Raw genomic sequence first — 16,331 nt, 5'->3', positions numbered from 1 at the left:
CAAAGATCATGACAATCCTATCTTCCGATGGCCGTCCATCAAATTGGCAAAATCCACTATTTGGCAAAGGTCTTCACTAACTTGGGTGTCACTTTCTGGAAAGCTGTGGGCAGAATCACAAGCTGAGCTCAAAGAAACAGTGTTTCGAGACCCAAGCCCTTACCAAGAGCCATGCTACAGAGGTGTGAACTGCAGCATTATTTATAAATGTTGAGAAATTGGGGGGTGGGGGGAAGACGAGTTGCTAAATGATAGTTTCAGTCAGGAGAACACAGACATTGGTAACGAGAGGCAGAGATTCTGTTACCATATAGAAAATATCTAAGATACAATATTAAGTGGAAATGGAAGATGGAAGCTATTGTACAGATGAAGTTACTGCAATCATATAGGAAGTGCACGGAGGAAAGGGTCGAGGGGCATTGACAACATTTATTGTGAGTGTATTATGTGCCAGGTGCTCTATAAAGTATGAATTGTTTCATTTAAGCCCTACCAAAAAATTCTGATAAGGAAGCTTCTATTCCATAAAGATAAATAAGAAAACCGAAGCTGAGGAGCATCTGGGTGGCTCAGTAGTTGACCATCTGCCTTTGACTCAGGTCATGATCCTGGGGTCCTGGGATCAAGTCCCGTATCAGGCTCCAGTCTGCTTCTCCCTCTATGTCTCTGCCTCTCTCTGTGTCCCTCATGAATAAATAAATAAAATCTTTTTTTTTTTTTTTAAAGGAAATCACGGTTGTGTTGTAGGTAATAGAGTTTGGTTTACATTCTTTTTAAAAATCTCTTCTTCACATGTTCTGCAGTGTGATTATATATTAAATTCAAAACATTTTAAGATGCATATTAAAAAATTAGAATTTGTAACCTTTAAGAATGTTCAGATAATATACTCAGATCTCATTGGACAGTGAATTTGAGCTCTGATAAGGCTTATTGTTCCATTAAGCACAGGAATGAAAATGTTACCCCAAATCAGATGTAGTAAACTTTTTTGAGCTCTGGTTATTGGGAGGATTAATGAGATAAGGCATGTCAGGTGCTCAGCACAGTGCCTGTGGGACCCTAGTAAGGACTCAACAGATATTATCTACTCTTAGTGCCAAGTGCCAGGTATTGCCTGAGTGCTCCTCACAAACACCCCAAATCTTTAGCTATTGTTATCTGTATTTTGCAGATAAGAAGATTGAGATTCAGAGGGATTAAGTAACTCATCCATTGTAACTCAGTTGTAAAATGGTACAGCCAAGTTCAGTGGCCTTTCCCCTTCATCGTACCAGTTTCACTCCAGCACAGGTGAAACACACATGGTGGCATATACTTCCCTAAACTGGTAGCACCATCTGGGGTGGATTTCCCCCACCCGTACATCAGCTCACACTAGTGAACTATCCAGGTAAGCTCAAACTTTTCTTTTTTTCTTTTCTTTTTTCTTTTTTTAAGCTCAAACTTTTCATTCTGGGATTCCAAGTCCTTTGGTATCTGCCCTGATTACATATATGTCAAAAATCCACTTTCCATTTTTTATGCACATAGGATCTTCCTTGTTACTGAGGTCCCCCGTGCCTCCTGCAGAGCACTGCATTCCCTCAGTATCACTACACCTCTCCATCCTTTACCACCCAGTTTAAGTCCAACCTCTGCCAGGAAGCCTACCCACTCACATCAATTTCTCCCTCTCCTGGCTTCCCACAGAACATATTCTCTATGTCATTTAATTATACACTGTATCATTTATTTAATCCTTTAGTTAACGTCTCTAAGACTTGATACTCTAAGGTTATTGGTTTCTAAGAGTGAAGGCAATTTAATATATGTTTCTTTTCAGAGTGTCTAGTATAGCACAAGTTCCTCTCACATTTGAAATAATCAGGATTCTTAGTTGCAAATGACAGGAAACCTAACTCTACCTGGGAGAAGCTAAAAACAACAAGAAAGCAGGGGTGGGGGGTAGGGGGAATCGGTGTTTATAGGCTCATGTAATTGACAGGTCCTGTGGCTTGGGCCATGATTGGATTCTCAAATACACCAGTGGAGCTGGGTTGGTCGTAGGGTCATCCTAAAGTGTGTTGGGCCAGCCTTACCAAGACCGAGAGGGGAGAAGAGGCAGTTCTCCCCCAGAGGAAAAGCAAGCTGCTCTTGTCAAAAGAAGGATGAATAGATCCTGGACAGGCAAGAACAACAGATGTCCCTGACTTTATTGAATCAGATTCCTTGGCATTTATTTAATACCACTACTACTAAGTGTTCTTCACTGGTCAGGCACCAGACTGTAACCCCATTAGGAACTGCCAGGCAGCAACAGAGCTCTTATTAACCTGATCTCAACTGAAGTGAGCCAGGCCTGGGGGCAGAGCTACAAAGGAGAGCTTACAAATCTCTGACACAGCATTTTAATACCACAGGGGATTTTTTTCCTTTCCCACAAATTGTGTTAACCCTTTGGGAACAGGGGGGCAACCCAGCGTAGAGCTCATTAGTGGCTTTCCTTCAGAGCTCTTCAAAGAGGCCCTGTCAATTGCCAATGTGATTTTTCTTAATATTGTGCAGACGGCAGGCTAATCCATCTTCAAATGATCTAATTGCATCTAACTTTCTCTTAAGAAACACTGCGTGGAGTTGCAAAGTCTTAATTGTGGGGTGTATGCTGAATGTCTCCAAGATTACAGAGCCAAGCACTCAGACCAAAGCTGGGGAATTTCCAGTGGAAACTTTCGGGGGAAGGAAATGGAAGGTGGCTAGTGGCAGACTGGGAAGCCTCATTGGGTCCAGTGCTCTTAAAACTAAAGAAGCGCCTCAACCTACTACTTAGGGATTTCCACTGGGTGTTCGTGGAGGCTCCGTCTGTGCCACCAAAGATTCACATTTCCATCCATGATGGAGGTGATGGGTAAAATGAAGGGTCACGTGGAGGGGAAGGGGCAGACAGACAAGTTGCTGGTGCTTCTGATGAGCTGGGTGAGAATAAGGACCCCAAGTGGACAATATTTTCTAAGAGGTTTCCCTGGTCTTTCCACTCTCTTAGCCAACTAACACCTTGCAAAGGGCCTAAAGAAATAAAACATTTACATCAAGGAGGTAAGCTAATGGAAGTAAGGGGGGGGGGCAGAGAGGGGAGGATTGGGGGGGGCAGAGAGGGGAGGATTGGGGGGGGCGAGGGGAGCTCCAGGAACCACACTGCTTCCCATGTTGGTGGGAGAGGGCACACACAAGCAGGTCATGTGAGTGCAAAAAAAAAAAAAAAGTCTCTTTAACGGAGTGTTTCCTTCAAACCTTGTTATATTATTTATGGTGTTTATTCCTCACAACTACTCTGGCAGGGTGCAGAGGGGTCCAGTTGTTTTCTGAGTGTGCATGAGGGAGAGCCGAGGCTCCCAGCTGAGGTGTCTGCAGCAGCTGGTGCCTGGAAGAGCTGGGATCCAGACTTCTGACTCCAGGGTGGACACCATTTGCTGAGCCCCTCCCTCAGACACACCAGGAGGGTACCGGCGGCCGAGTCAGGGTCACGTGCAGGCTGTCCCCCTCCCCAGGTTACTGGCCTGTGTAGGTACAGATAACACATCTCTCCCATTCCCTGGCAGGCCTGGGGGGAACTATCATTTTTTACTAGGATGAAGTCATTTATTGAACAATAACATGGTTTCTGTCAACATCAGGGCTTTAGGCCTTTGTTCTGTCCTCCCCCACAAACATATTTATATTGGCCTCAGCTAACAATATCCCACTTTCCAATTGCATTTGCAATCCCTTATGTCTCATCTAGTCCCCAGTACACAGGAAGTCAGGCCATAAAGGAACTGGCGGTAAACCTAAGGCACTTTATTAATTCCACTTTCAAGTCCCTCATGACAGTGAGAACTGGGAGGGCTTATTCAGGCTCCTGCACCAGGGCCCTGCTTTCTTGGACATTGGCCCATATTCTCCTCTTAATCTAGGGTTCCCAAAGGAGTCTCTACAGGCCATTTATGTACAATAACTCTGGAAGAAGAAGCCACAGAAAGCAGACCCCTAATAAGAGGAATAATAGCAAACTTCCATTGAGGGCTTGTTATGTGCCAGGCACCGTGTGCTAAGTGAATTACACACATTATCACACTTAATCTTCACAATCCTTTGAGTGGATGCTATGATTACCCACATTTTTACAGAAGAGAAAACCTCACTGGTTCTTCTGCAGCCCCATAAGTTTCTCTGCTCTAAACCAGGCAGCAATAGTATATTCTGGTACTCACTCATTGAAGGTTTGGATAGTAATCAAGTGCCCTCTTTGCACCAGGGATGGAGGACACGAAGTACAAATGTGTCAAGAGATTAGAAGAAGGAAATTCCTTTCAGGTAGGCTCTGCTAGCTAAAAAAAGGAAAGAACAGGGGTGCCTGGGTGGCTCGGTTAGTTGAGCATCTGACTCTTGGTTTTGGCTCAAGTCATGATCTTGGTTCATGGTATCGAGTCACCAGCCCTCAGGCTCCATGCTCAGTGTGGAGTCTGCTTCAGATTCTCTCCCTCTCCCTAACCCCTCCCTAAAATAAATAAATAAAATATTTTAAAAATAATAAAAAGGGGGAAAACACCTTCCTTATTGGCTATCCCCTCTTCTCTTAGAATATGGCCAATTACCTCATCCCACAGAACTCTACTTCTCCATTGCCTGTTGAAGGCCAAGGCCAAGCATTCTAGTTGACTAGAAAGTGGTAGATTTATTCTCTCTTTATCCCATGAGACTCAGAGACATATCATGTCTCTCTCTGTGTAGTTCCCACTCACCCCTGATGACAGAGAAGTCCAGATGAAGATGGAACCCATAATATGCTTCCTCAAAAAGCCTCAGAGGTTTGTGAGTGTGTGCATGGGGGTGTGTAGCTCTGTCCCAGGCTCTCTGAGTCATATTCTCATTTGATTTCATTTATTCTGTTTACTTTTATTTATTTAAGATATTCATTTTTTAAAAAGATTTTATTTATTTACTCATGAGAGACACAGAGAGAGAGCGAGAGAGGCAGAGACACAGACAGAGGAGAAGCAGGCTCCATGCAGGAAGCCCAATGTGGGACTCGATCCTGGGACTCCAGGATCATGCCCTGGGCCAAAGGCAGGTGCCAAACCACTGAGCCATCCAGGGATCCCCTATTTAAGATATTCTTCATACCAGCCTCCTCTCCTGTCCATTTCAGAACTTCTCACTTCTTTTTTTTTTTTTTTTTAAGATTTTTATTTATTCATTCATGAGAGACAGAGAGAAGCAGAGACAGACATAGGCAGAGGGAGAAGAAGGCTCCCTGTGGGGAGCCTGATGCAGGACTTGATCCCAGGACCCTGTGATCACGACCTGAATCAGAGGCAGATGCTTAAGCACTGAGCCACCTAGGCATCCACTTCTTACTTCCTTATAACTCTCTTAACCCACTCTAGCCCAAGTCACCAAACCACCCATTTTCTGTGTCTGGACTTTACAACAGCATCCTTCTACTAGTCTGGCAGCCTCCATACCTGCTCCATCCTCCAGACAGCTGTCAGAGTGCTCTTCTGAATGTAAGTTAGAACATCTCGCTCCTTCAGCTAAAACGCTCCCATGGCTTCCATTGCTCTTAGAACGAAGTCCACAAGGCACTGCAGCATTTGGCTTTTGCTTACCTCTCCAACCTCATGTCACACCCCCCAGCTCTCACTCACCCATCTTCAGCCACATTGGCCTCCTTTCCATTCCACAATTGTGTCAAAGTCTTTTGGACTTCAGGTTTTTTACTCTTGCTGTTCTCTTACCTAAAACAGTCTTCACCCAGCTCTTAACAAGACTGTCTCATTCCATTCCACAGATGTTGGCTCAAATGTCAGCTTCTTGGGAGGGAGATCTTTGCTCATCAAGCTGTTAAAGCAACTCCTTTCCTACACCCAGACAATTACACCTCACCCAATCTTCTTCCTATTTATCTGTTTCTGTGTTTATTGCCTACTTCTATTACTAGAACCAGGTTCCACGAGGACAAAGAACATGCCTGGTATCATTCACCGATATATTTTTGAAGCCTTGGCCTGGTACTTAGTGGTTGCTCAATTCATATTTATTGAATTAGCAAATAAATAGTTCAATATAAGCAAATGAACCTTCCCGAGGACTTCTGAAGTAGACATTTTAGGTTATTCTCATTGTGTAGCTCAAGAAACTGAAGCTCAAAGGCAGGGCCAGGATTCAAACCCAGGTTTGCACAGCTCCCATGCCAGGCCTCTTGTTACTATTCCAGAAAGTAACTCAAGGTCATCAAAACACAAGAAAGATGCATACTACAACATGGATGAACCTTGAAAGCATTACGCTAAGTGAGAGAAACCAAACACAAAAGACTCCTTTGTGCATGATTCCATTTCTATGAAATGTCCAGAAGAGGCAAATCCATTGAGACAGAGAACAGATTAGTGGTTGCCAGGGGCAGGGGCAGGGAGAGATAAGGAGTGACTGCTTCCTGGGTCCAGGGTTTCCTTTTGGAATGACGAAAGTGTTTGGCAACCAGATTGTGGTGCCAGTCCCACAACATTGTGAATGACCACGTGCCACTGAAATGTATACTTTAAAACAGGTTAAATGGTACATTTCACATGTATGTATATTTTACCACAGTAATAGCAGTGACAAGAAAAGGCAGAGATCCCCAGGACAGGCAGGTATCCATAGCCATTTGGAGGCCAAGGCAGGCAACCTTCTCAAAGCCCCGGTGCCCTGGCCCCTCTGCTGTGCTGGCTGCAGACATAGGAACAGTGCTGCCTCCTCTCAGCACCCTGACTGACCCTCTGCAGGATCTGCCTGCAGGATCTGCTGGCATGGTGGACTGTTGCAAAATTAACCCTAATCTAAAAGAATAACATTTCACTTTGCAATGTGGTGGTGTTTCTCTTTGCAATTTACCCTTTCTCTTTAATCAGGGTGATTCCCCCAAACACTCACGCATATATATATTTTTAATCCAAGAGGAAACGTAGCCTGCTGAATGCAGCTTTGAAATCCCATCCAGCTGCTCCTGTTTTTTTGAATTTCTATTTTTAGCTCTAAACAGAAAAATGATTCAAACAAATACTATTCTGGAGAAGATTGAGTTCTGTAGTGTTTTTGCCATGGAGAGTCTCTCTGGAACAGAAGTGAGGAAGGAGGTGGTGGGGATTGGGGTGGAGCTGTTGGCTGGAAGATGCCTAACAGCTCCTTCCAGTCCCAAAGCCAGGACCTCACTCACCCATTTCCCCAGTTTGTTTGTTTATTTATTCATTCATTTTTTCTTTAAGATTTTATTTATTTATGAGAGAGAGAGAGAGAGAGAAAGAGAGAAATAGGCAGAGACACAGGCAGAGGGAGAAGCAGGCTCCATGCAGGGAGCCTGAGGTGGGACTCAATCCCAGGACTCCAGGATCACACCCTGGGCTGAAGGTGGCACTAAACCGCTGAGCCATCCAGGGATCACCCCCATTTCCCCAGTTTAACAGAAAGCTTCTCCTTTTGCCTCCAAACATCAAGTCTCCCTGTGCTCTCACCACAGAGTGCTTTTCTAGGGTTAGAAATCCCAACTTCTTGATTTTTTTTTTTTTCCTGAATTCAATTAAATCGCCTGAGCAACCCTAGGGGCATTGAGCTTTTCAGGACGGCTTAGAATAAAGCCATAGTTGGATACGCACTGCCTTTTGCCAGGGAAAGTGGTCACCAGGGGGTAGTGGGCTCACCAAGAGGCCATGGCTGCCTGAAGACCAGGTCACTGATAAATGAATGAGCAAATGGCACATCATTCATTCAATCGGTACTTCAACAAAGGCCTACTAAGTGCCAGTTACTGTTCTAAGCCCATGATTTTAATTTTCATTGTAATCGAACAAACTGTATTTCAGCTCCTACTGTGCTTTGTAATGCACTGGGGACAAAGAGTGAAGAAGATGCACAAGATTGCTGCTGCCACTTGGTGATCCCTCCAGATTCTGGAGTTGTACTGTCCTCTATCGGAGCCACAAAACAGGTATGACTAGTGAACAGCTGAAATGCGGCTAGTGTTATTGAGAAAATGAAATATGAATTTTATTTAGTTTTAATTAATTTAAAAACTGAAGCAAGTGGAATAAGTTTGTTACACACAACTTTCTTGTTTTGGTAGGACTTCATTTTAATTTCACTGCTGCATCACATAAGATTTTATTCTTTTAGGGACGCCTGGTTGGCTCAGTGGTTTAGTGCCCGCTTTCGGCCCAGGGTGTGATCCTAGAGTCTGGGGATAGAGTCCCGCGTCAGGCTTCCTGCATGGAGCCTGCTTCTCCCTCTGCCTGTGTCTCTGCCTCTCTCTCTCTGTGTCTCTCGTGAATAAATAAATAAATTAAAAATAAATAAATAAAATGAAAGCATACTATTGATGCAGAACTGAGTGGAGATTTGGAGGACAGCACTATGACCAGAACAGTAATGGGAAGAAGAATCTGGAATAAGATAGACCACAAAATTCACAATGAATGTCAATTGGGCAGAGCCAAAGAAGTTGTTTGTGTGTGTTAAAAAAAAATAAAGATAATAAGATAGATAACATAAGGAGGCATTTTCAGTAAATACTATATAGCGATTTTGATTTTAAAAAAGGTCCCTTTTAACAGGCAAAAAGAATCAATGAAATTAGCTATCTAAAATCAGAATTAAATGTCCTAACAAAACTTTCTTTTACACAAATTTAACAGAATCTGAGCTTGTAACTTTGGCATGTATAAAGCCACTTTTAGAGGGAGAGATGGCAAAAAAAAAAAAAAATTACCTATGGATAGCCTATAGAATGTAAAACCTTTCTAATAAAATCAAAGATCAATTGACTCATAATTTAAAAACTTGCAGGTACTTTCCTTTTGAGTTAGATGAGCCAAGAGATAAAAGAGAAACTGGCCAATTAATATTTTAGGTACATTTTACTTAAATGGCTTCCAAACTGACACACAAAAAAGCCAATTTGCAGCCTATAAAATTGAACTCCAAAGGGCACCTGGGTGGCTCAGTCAATTAAAGGTCTGCTTTCAGCTCAGGTCATGATCCTGGGGTCCTGGGATTGAGCCCTGCATCGGGCTCCCTGTTTGGCAAGGAGTCTGGTTCTCTCTCTCTCTCTGCCCCTCCTCCCTACTTTTCTCTCTGTCCTTCTCAAATAAATAAATAAAATCTTTTAAAAAACCCTGAACTCCTAAAGTAGTTTTTAAAAATCTCTTACAGGGGCAGCCCTGGTGGCTTAGCGGTTTAGCGCCACCTTCAGCCCAGGCCATGGTCCTGGAGGCCTGGGATCGAGTCCCGCGTTGCGCTCCCTGCATGGAGCCCGCTTCTCCCTCTGCCTGTGTCTCTGCCTCTCTCTCTCTCTCTCTCTCTCTCTGTCTCTAATAAATAAACAAAAAATCTTTTAAAAAAATCTCTTATAGCTGTCAAAGAATTTCAGTCAGATATAAAAAAATTAGTTTCTGTCATGATGGTACCATAGCTGTTAGGTCAAAAATCTAGATTTAGTGGAATCTTAAAATGAGACTGCTGGTTTCTTCATTGCTTTTTTCTACTGTATGAAATATACTGAAAATATCTTATGCTCAGTTTTCTGAAGCAGACTCTGAAGAGCATCTTGGATACAGTTGTTAAAACTTTCATATATGCATGCAAATGGAATCATTGCCAGTTTATAGAAATGTTGAAAGGAATCAAAGGCAATGAATTTAATGATCTTGTGCTCTTTGCCAGTACTTGTTGATTGAATTGGTGAAGAGTTTTGCAATGATTTACTTTGCTGTTAACTCCAATTCAAGATTTTCTTTGAAACTGAAAGGACGCTTGCCAAATTCTCAATAATCAAAGACAAAAAATGGCAATATGATTTACGTTTTCTCACCAATACCACACTGGATATAAATAAGCTAAAGTTGCAGCTCCAAGAAAAGGAAAAGCTTATTGTAACCTAACTAGACAGGTATGAGAATGTAAGTTGTAACTGAGACTTTTCATAATACAAACCAAGAATCATAGCTTTTACACACTTAGCATGAATAAGTATGCAAGAGATTTTAATTGTAAATGGCAGAGTGTTGTAAATTGCAAAACCTGCAGAAAAAAATTTGAAGAAGGCTTTGTTGGTATTGATAAATTTAGTGCTGTTTTTGAATTTATGCAATATACAGCTGAGTTAATGTGAATATTGAGTTGATAAAAGATTTAGTAAATTTACATAATGTGGGTAAACATAGTTTAAAAACTGATATGTTTTTTGCAAAGTCAAATCAATTCTTCTGAGAAAGATGAACTGGTTTTGGAATATGGATGTGAATAATATCAAAGAAAAATAATTTCTTGGTCAATTTGGTTATTGGAAAACTGAGTAATTTGGAACAATTTGGGAATGGAAATTTGTTTTTAATTGTTCATTTTATAAAGCATAAGTATAGATCAAGTATTTCAAATGAAAATTTATTATCCAAATTAGGATGTGCTGTAAATACAACAGACATACTAAATTTTGAAGACTTCAATAAAAAGAATCTATCTCAATATCTTTTATACTTTATACTGACTTCATGTTGAAATTATAATATTTTAGATGTAGTCAAGTAAAAAAATAGGCATTAAAATTAATTTCAGGGAAGCCCGGGTGGGTCAGCGGTTTAGTGCTGCCTTCAGCCCAGGACCTGATCCTGGAGACCCGGGATGGAGTCCCATGTCGGGCTCCCTGCATGGAGCCTTCTTCTCCCCTCTGCCTGTGTCTCTGCCTCTCTCTCTCTCTCTCTCTGTCGCTCGTGAATAAATAAATAAAATTTTTAAAAAAAATAAAATTAAATTAATTTCACTTGTTTCTTTTAACTCGTTTCTTTTCTTTAATGTGACTACGAATAAGTCTTTTTTTAATAAAAAATTGTATTTACTTAGAAGTATTCAGAATGTCAACAAAACAGCTGCACCTTTTTTTTTTTTTTTTTGCAATTACAGAGTGGTATTCAGTTAACAGAACAACAATTATTTCGTAGAAGCTGCATCAGAGACAACAGAAGATGAAAAACTACCATCCTCATATATAACTAATTTGTGCTGTGCACCAACAAGAACCTGCTTTAAATTTTCATGCCAATTTACAACCCCCATACTGTACCAGGCAAGGTTAGTGGCTATTGAAAATACCACCAGGACAGGGCTATCTAAAGACATTTGGTAGTGTAGTAACTATACAAAAAAAGACACTGTACTGTTTAAAAACAAATCTTACACAGCCTTACATTTCAATTTTTTTCTTTAAAAGGAGTGAGTTGTGTACAGGGGGGTTAAATGCTTTACAGACAAGAAAAAAAACACTACGCTAGAACCAACTTATTCATCATCATCATCTTCTTCTTCACCTTCTTCATCTTCTTCCTTCTCCTCATCCTCATCTTCTTCGTCTTCCACCTCTTCCTTCTTTTTCTTGCTTTTTTCAGCCTTAATAACTCCCTTTTTTGCCACATCAGGCTTTCCTTTCACTCGGTATGCAGCAATATCCTTTTCATATTTTTCCTTCAGCTTAGCAGCCTTCTTTTCATAAGGCTGCTTGTCATCTGCAGCAGTGTTATTCCACATCTCTCCCAATTTCTTTGCAACATCACCAATGGATAGGCTGGGATATTCTCCTTTGATTTTTGGGTGATACTCAGAACCAAACAAGAAAAAGGCTGAGGGAGGCCTCTTGGGTGCATTGGGATCCTGACCTTTTTTGTTTCCCCTTTAGGGGGGAATGTAAGTTTTCATTTTTCTTTCATAACGGGCCTTGTCCGCCTTAGCCACGTCTTCAAATTTTCCTTTCTCTTTAGCAGACATGGTCTTTCACCTTTCTGAGGACTTCTTAGAAAACTCTGAGAAGTTGACTGAAGCATCTGGGGGCTTCTTCTTGTGCTCCTCTTGGCAAGTTTGCACAAAGAATGCATATGATGACATTTTGCCTCTTGGCTTCTTAGGATCTCTTTTGCCCATGTTTAATTATTTTCCTCAGCGAGGCAAAGAGTCGCCCAGTGCCCGTCTGGTTCTCACTTGCCCCGGCACTGCCTCTATGTAGCTCAATGTACTGCAATGGCTGTTGACTACTAATAAGTTTATAATTACTTATATGACTTGCATTGTTTCTAATAGGCAACGCTGTTCTAGAGACCCAGATAAATATCACAGCACCCACCATATTCTATTCTAATGGCCTTTAGAAAAAGTTAGGGTTCCATGGAAGCACATAGAACATCTACCCAGCCTAGTCTTAGAATAATTAGCAGAAGGGCACGGACATTGGATGTCAGCCACAAAAATACTAGACCATCTGCTAAAGTAAGAGATGTTTTTAACGACAGAGCCATGATACCTTTTCCATTATTTATAGAATACTTCCCATCCCAATGGCAAGTATTTGCATTTGGGTTACTTCACTGTCCAAGTTCTAGGAGTAGGTTCCTGACTTACACACTAAGCAAGGGCAAGAGGGTTGAATAGCATGGGTTAATCTCAGCTGACCTACATTGACCCCAGACTAATCTGCAGAGCCACCAGCTATTGGCAATCACTATGGAATGTATTTACTAAAGATAAATGATGTTGCATGAGTTGGTTAAGTCTGAATGTATCAGCTTGAAGCATTATTTGGTAGCCCTAATTGGATCTATAATTTACACCTGGTTTCAGTGGAGTCATGTCACATTAGGTGGAATGTGCCTATGTGACTGACCAGCTCATTATGAGACCTCCACTAGGACCTGACTAGACTTCTTGGTACCCAGATGCTTCACATGCATGCCAGTAGAGGTTCAAGACCTGCAGACAAAGGGTGTCCAGTGCAACCCACTTATCAGGGGGAAAATGCTTGCACCTGAGGTCTCTGGATTCTTTGTATTGGCATACTGGTCTCTTGCTGTTGCTGTGCTGTATCCCTAACCAGTAATAAAACTGCCCCATAAGGATAAACTGTTTGAATGCTGTGAGTCCTTTTAGCAATCAAACACAAAGTATCACTCATGTGTAACTCATGTAAGAGTTCATCAATTGATTGCCTTCTCAAGAGAGGAGGCAACAAATCAGACTGGCTAAAGCTTGAGCCTTGGAGTCTACCTGCCTGGGCTCAGATTGAGGCTTCATCCTTTGCTAGCTGAGTCTCCTTAAATGAGTGCATTGACTGAATATTTGTGGTACCACAATTTATGGCACACACAACACCCCCCCCCCCCCGGCATTTATGTTGAGAACTAACCCCCAACGTGATAGTATTAGGAGGTGGGGCCTTTGAGAGGTAATTAGGTCATGAGGGTGGAGCCTTCAGAAATGGGATTAATGCCCTTATAAAAGGGAGCCAGAGAGCTTCCTTACTTGACCATGTAAGCATAGAGCAAGAAGATGGTTTACAACCTGGAAAAGGGCTCTCACAGGAATGCACCCAGATCCCAAACTTCCAGCCTCCAGAACAATAAGAAATAAAGAAAACAGTAGCCATGCAGTCTACGGTACTGTTACTGCAGCCCAAACTAAGTGACTTACTTAATCTGTACAATGGGAAATTAATAGCGTCTACCTCGAAGGATTCAATGAGCTCATCCTTATACAAGGTTTTACAAAGATATCTGGCACACAACAGCATTTAGTGTTAACCATTTAATAAATTCTATCTTTAAAGTCTCAAGAAGCAGATTTCTGCAAGTTTTCTGTCCTTGTTTTTAAGCCCCAGGAGTTCATTAATATTGAGGTCTAGACTCAGAGCACCCCTCTACACAATTAAAAAGAACTTGTGATAAGAAAGAGCACAGGGATGATAATTTATCAACTTTTCCATTTTTCTAGACAGGAAACTAAAACACCAGGCTACCTTACCAAAACTATTGTATGCTATAAGATCAAAAAACATTAAAAAAAAGTTCTGAAAACTATAAATAGTTATATGAATGTAAGAGATCATATTCTTGTACCTTTTTGTAACTTCTCTTGGGAATTTTACCCTTTTTATAACTTCTCTTGGGAATTTCACCCTCTTCAAAGCTGTGCCCATTCACTTAGGCAAGATGACCATCATGTCCACCCTTTTAGTCCTGACTTCTGTCCTAGGTCCCAGTTCTAAAACCCAAATTGTCCACTGGATGGTTCCACCTGAGACTAGGCAGGAACAGCAACACTGAATATACTATTTTTAATTTACGGTTTCCTCCTAGCCTGCATACTTTCCAATGGCATGGGAATCAGTGTGGGGTATTGACACTGTTGCTAGGCCTGTTTGCACTCAGATTCATTCCTTGCCCTCTCCCTGCTCAGGATCCACAAGGCAGGTGACTTGTATAAGCTCAATTCTCAGACTTCCGGCCTCAAGTAGCTTCTTGTAGAGTTCCCCTATTGGAAGGCACTGGCAGTATTTTGGAAGTGGAGAGGAAGGGAGAAACCAAGTTGTTTCCCCTCACCTTCTTTCTGCCTAGGGTGATCAGTAGGAATGGCTTCTCATGCTCCAGTGCCCACAGAATGGGTTTACCATCATCCCAACCTCCAAAGATGACCCCTACCCTTGGGCTCTGGTCAAACCACCTGTTCTTTTTATCCTTCCAATCTAGGCATAGCTGTGCCTTCTATTTGTTGCTGATCTTTTGAGTAGAATCACCAACCTTTGAGCACAGTCAAGAATATTCATAACATTTCACTGTGTTTGTTATAAGATCTGTTTGTTTCTCTTAGAAAGCTTTATGGGTATACAAATCAGTAATGAACCTGTATTCAAGTCATACATGCACACCAGTGTCCTTATTTTCCCATCAGCCTTCAGGGTCTGTCAGTCAGGCATCAGGATTATCTGATGAGTGCTTTCAAAACACCCATGTGAAGACATCAGAGGGCTGTCTCCACTATCACATCACAATGCCTCCTGCTGTGATCCCACTGCTTAGCTCCAAACAGAGGTACCTAGCCCACAGAGAGCTACTTTTACCCAGGAGGGCCCGATGTCACACCAGTTCATAATTTGGTGGTGGTGAGGTGAGTTCTTGCATGGGAATTTTCTGTAAAATAATTTTCACTGATGGATCTAACTATACAATGTCGTGCTTAGAATGGGTAGCATGCAAGCACAGCCAGATAAAAGAGAACTATTGACACCTCAGGGCAGAGAAAGAGAACCCAAGGGTAAATTGTATGAAATTCAGAACTCGAAGAGGTCTTACTATTAAGAAGGCACTAGTAAATTGAATGTCAATGAGTCATCAAGTTTAAAGTTAGAAACATTCTTAGATGACATTGAATGCAAGCTCTGCATTTTGCAAAGAAAAAAACTGAGGCCCCCAAAAGGTAAGCAGTTATGTCCAGGGTTACTAGCTAGTGAATGACACAGAAAGGACTAGAACTCAGATAGGTACCTTTTCTCTGGACCCTTATTTCTTACCCTATGTGGACCAACAGCACCAGCACCTGCTGGGAAAGTTTTAAAGATGCAGAATGTCAGGCCTCACCCCAGACTTATACCTTTAGAATCTGCATTTTAACAATATCCCCAGGTTACCTACATACACATTATAATTTGATTCTGACTGGCAGGCCCTGGAGGCTGATGAAAAATAAGAACAACTGGTTTACGTGTGTGATTTGTGAAAATAGGTTCATTACTCATTGACGTACACTCCAAGCTTTCTAAGAGAAATGAACCAGACTCTGATTCCTTTGGGGATTTTTGTTCACCCACAGCCAGAGTTGAGGTGGGGGTTTTCTCCATTTCTTGAAAAGTACTTGCTCTGTAACTTACAGCAGGAGCTGATATTAAAACTCATAAACACAGGAAGGGAAAGTGTAAATGATGTAGAATGAGGACTTTTAGATTGGTTTTGCTGCTTGGCACTCACTTGTATGACTTGAAAAAAAGCTTTTAAGAATCAGAGGCCTGGAACACAGAAGGCACTTGATAAAAATGTGTTGATTAAATGAATAAAACCTTGTCATATGTGGAGAAAGGATTTCAGGACACAGACTCTCAATGTACAATTTAACACACATTTATAGAGCATATCTTGCATGCTAGGTGCTGTATGAGGTATGGAGATACCTTCATATCTATCATGTAGACTGAGCAGCTCATGGCCTGGTGGACAAGCTTTCAGAATGCATGTTCCTAGAAAGCAAGACCTTATCTTCCCTCTTTTCTTTTTAAATGTGCCCTGCACACAAAGATAAGCTTTGCCAATATTCACAAGTATCGTTTTAATTGGAAGCTTTCCACACCCCATTCATACGGTGGGAATTGTTGAGTGATGGAGGTGGACTGGGATATGAGAGTTTGGCTTCTCAACCTCCTGTGCTTTTCCATCTATTCCCTACTGGGATTGGGAAATCCTTCTTATCTA

General features: G+C 41.7%; 1 protein-coding gene and 1 pseudogene across 3 annotated transcripts in view; both read right to left on the bottom strand.

The window, feature by feature from the left end:
- ROR1 (receptor tyrosine kinase like orphan receptor 1) overlaps window positions 1–16,331 on the bottom strand; it is a 447,550-nt gene that overhangs the window by 103,562 nt on the left and 327,657 nt on the right. The gene's annotated exons all lie outside the window — the stretch shown is intronic.
- LOC144310730 (high mobility group protein B1 pseudogene) lies at window positions 10,880–13,112 on the bottom strand (annotated as a pseudogene).

Source organism: Canis aureus, chromosome 3 (assembly GCF_053574225.1).
Source record: "Canis aureus isolate CA01 chromosome 3, VMU_Caureus_v.1.0, whole genome shotgun sequence".
Taxonomy (NCBI): domain Eukaryota; kingdom Metazoa; phylum Chordata; class Mammalia; order Carnivora; family Canidae; genus Canis; species Canis aureus.
This window is presented reverse-complemented; position numbering and strand designations above follow the sequence as displayed.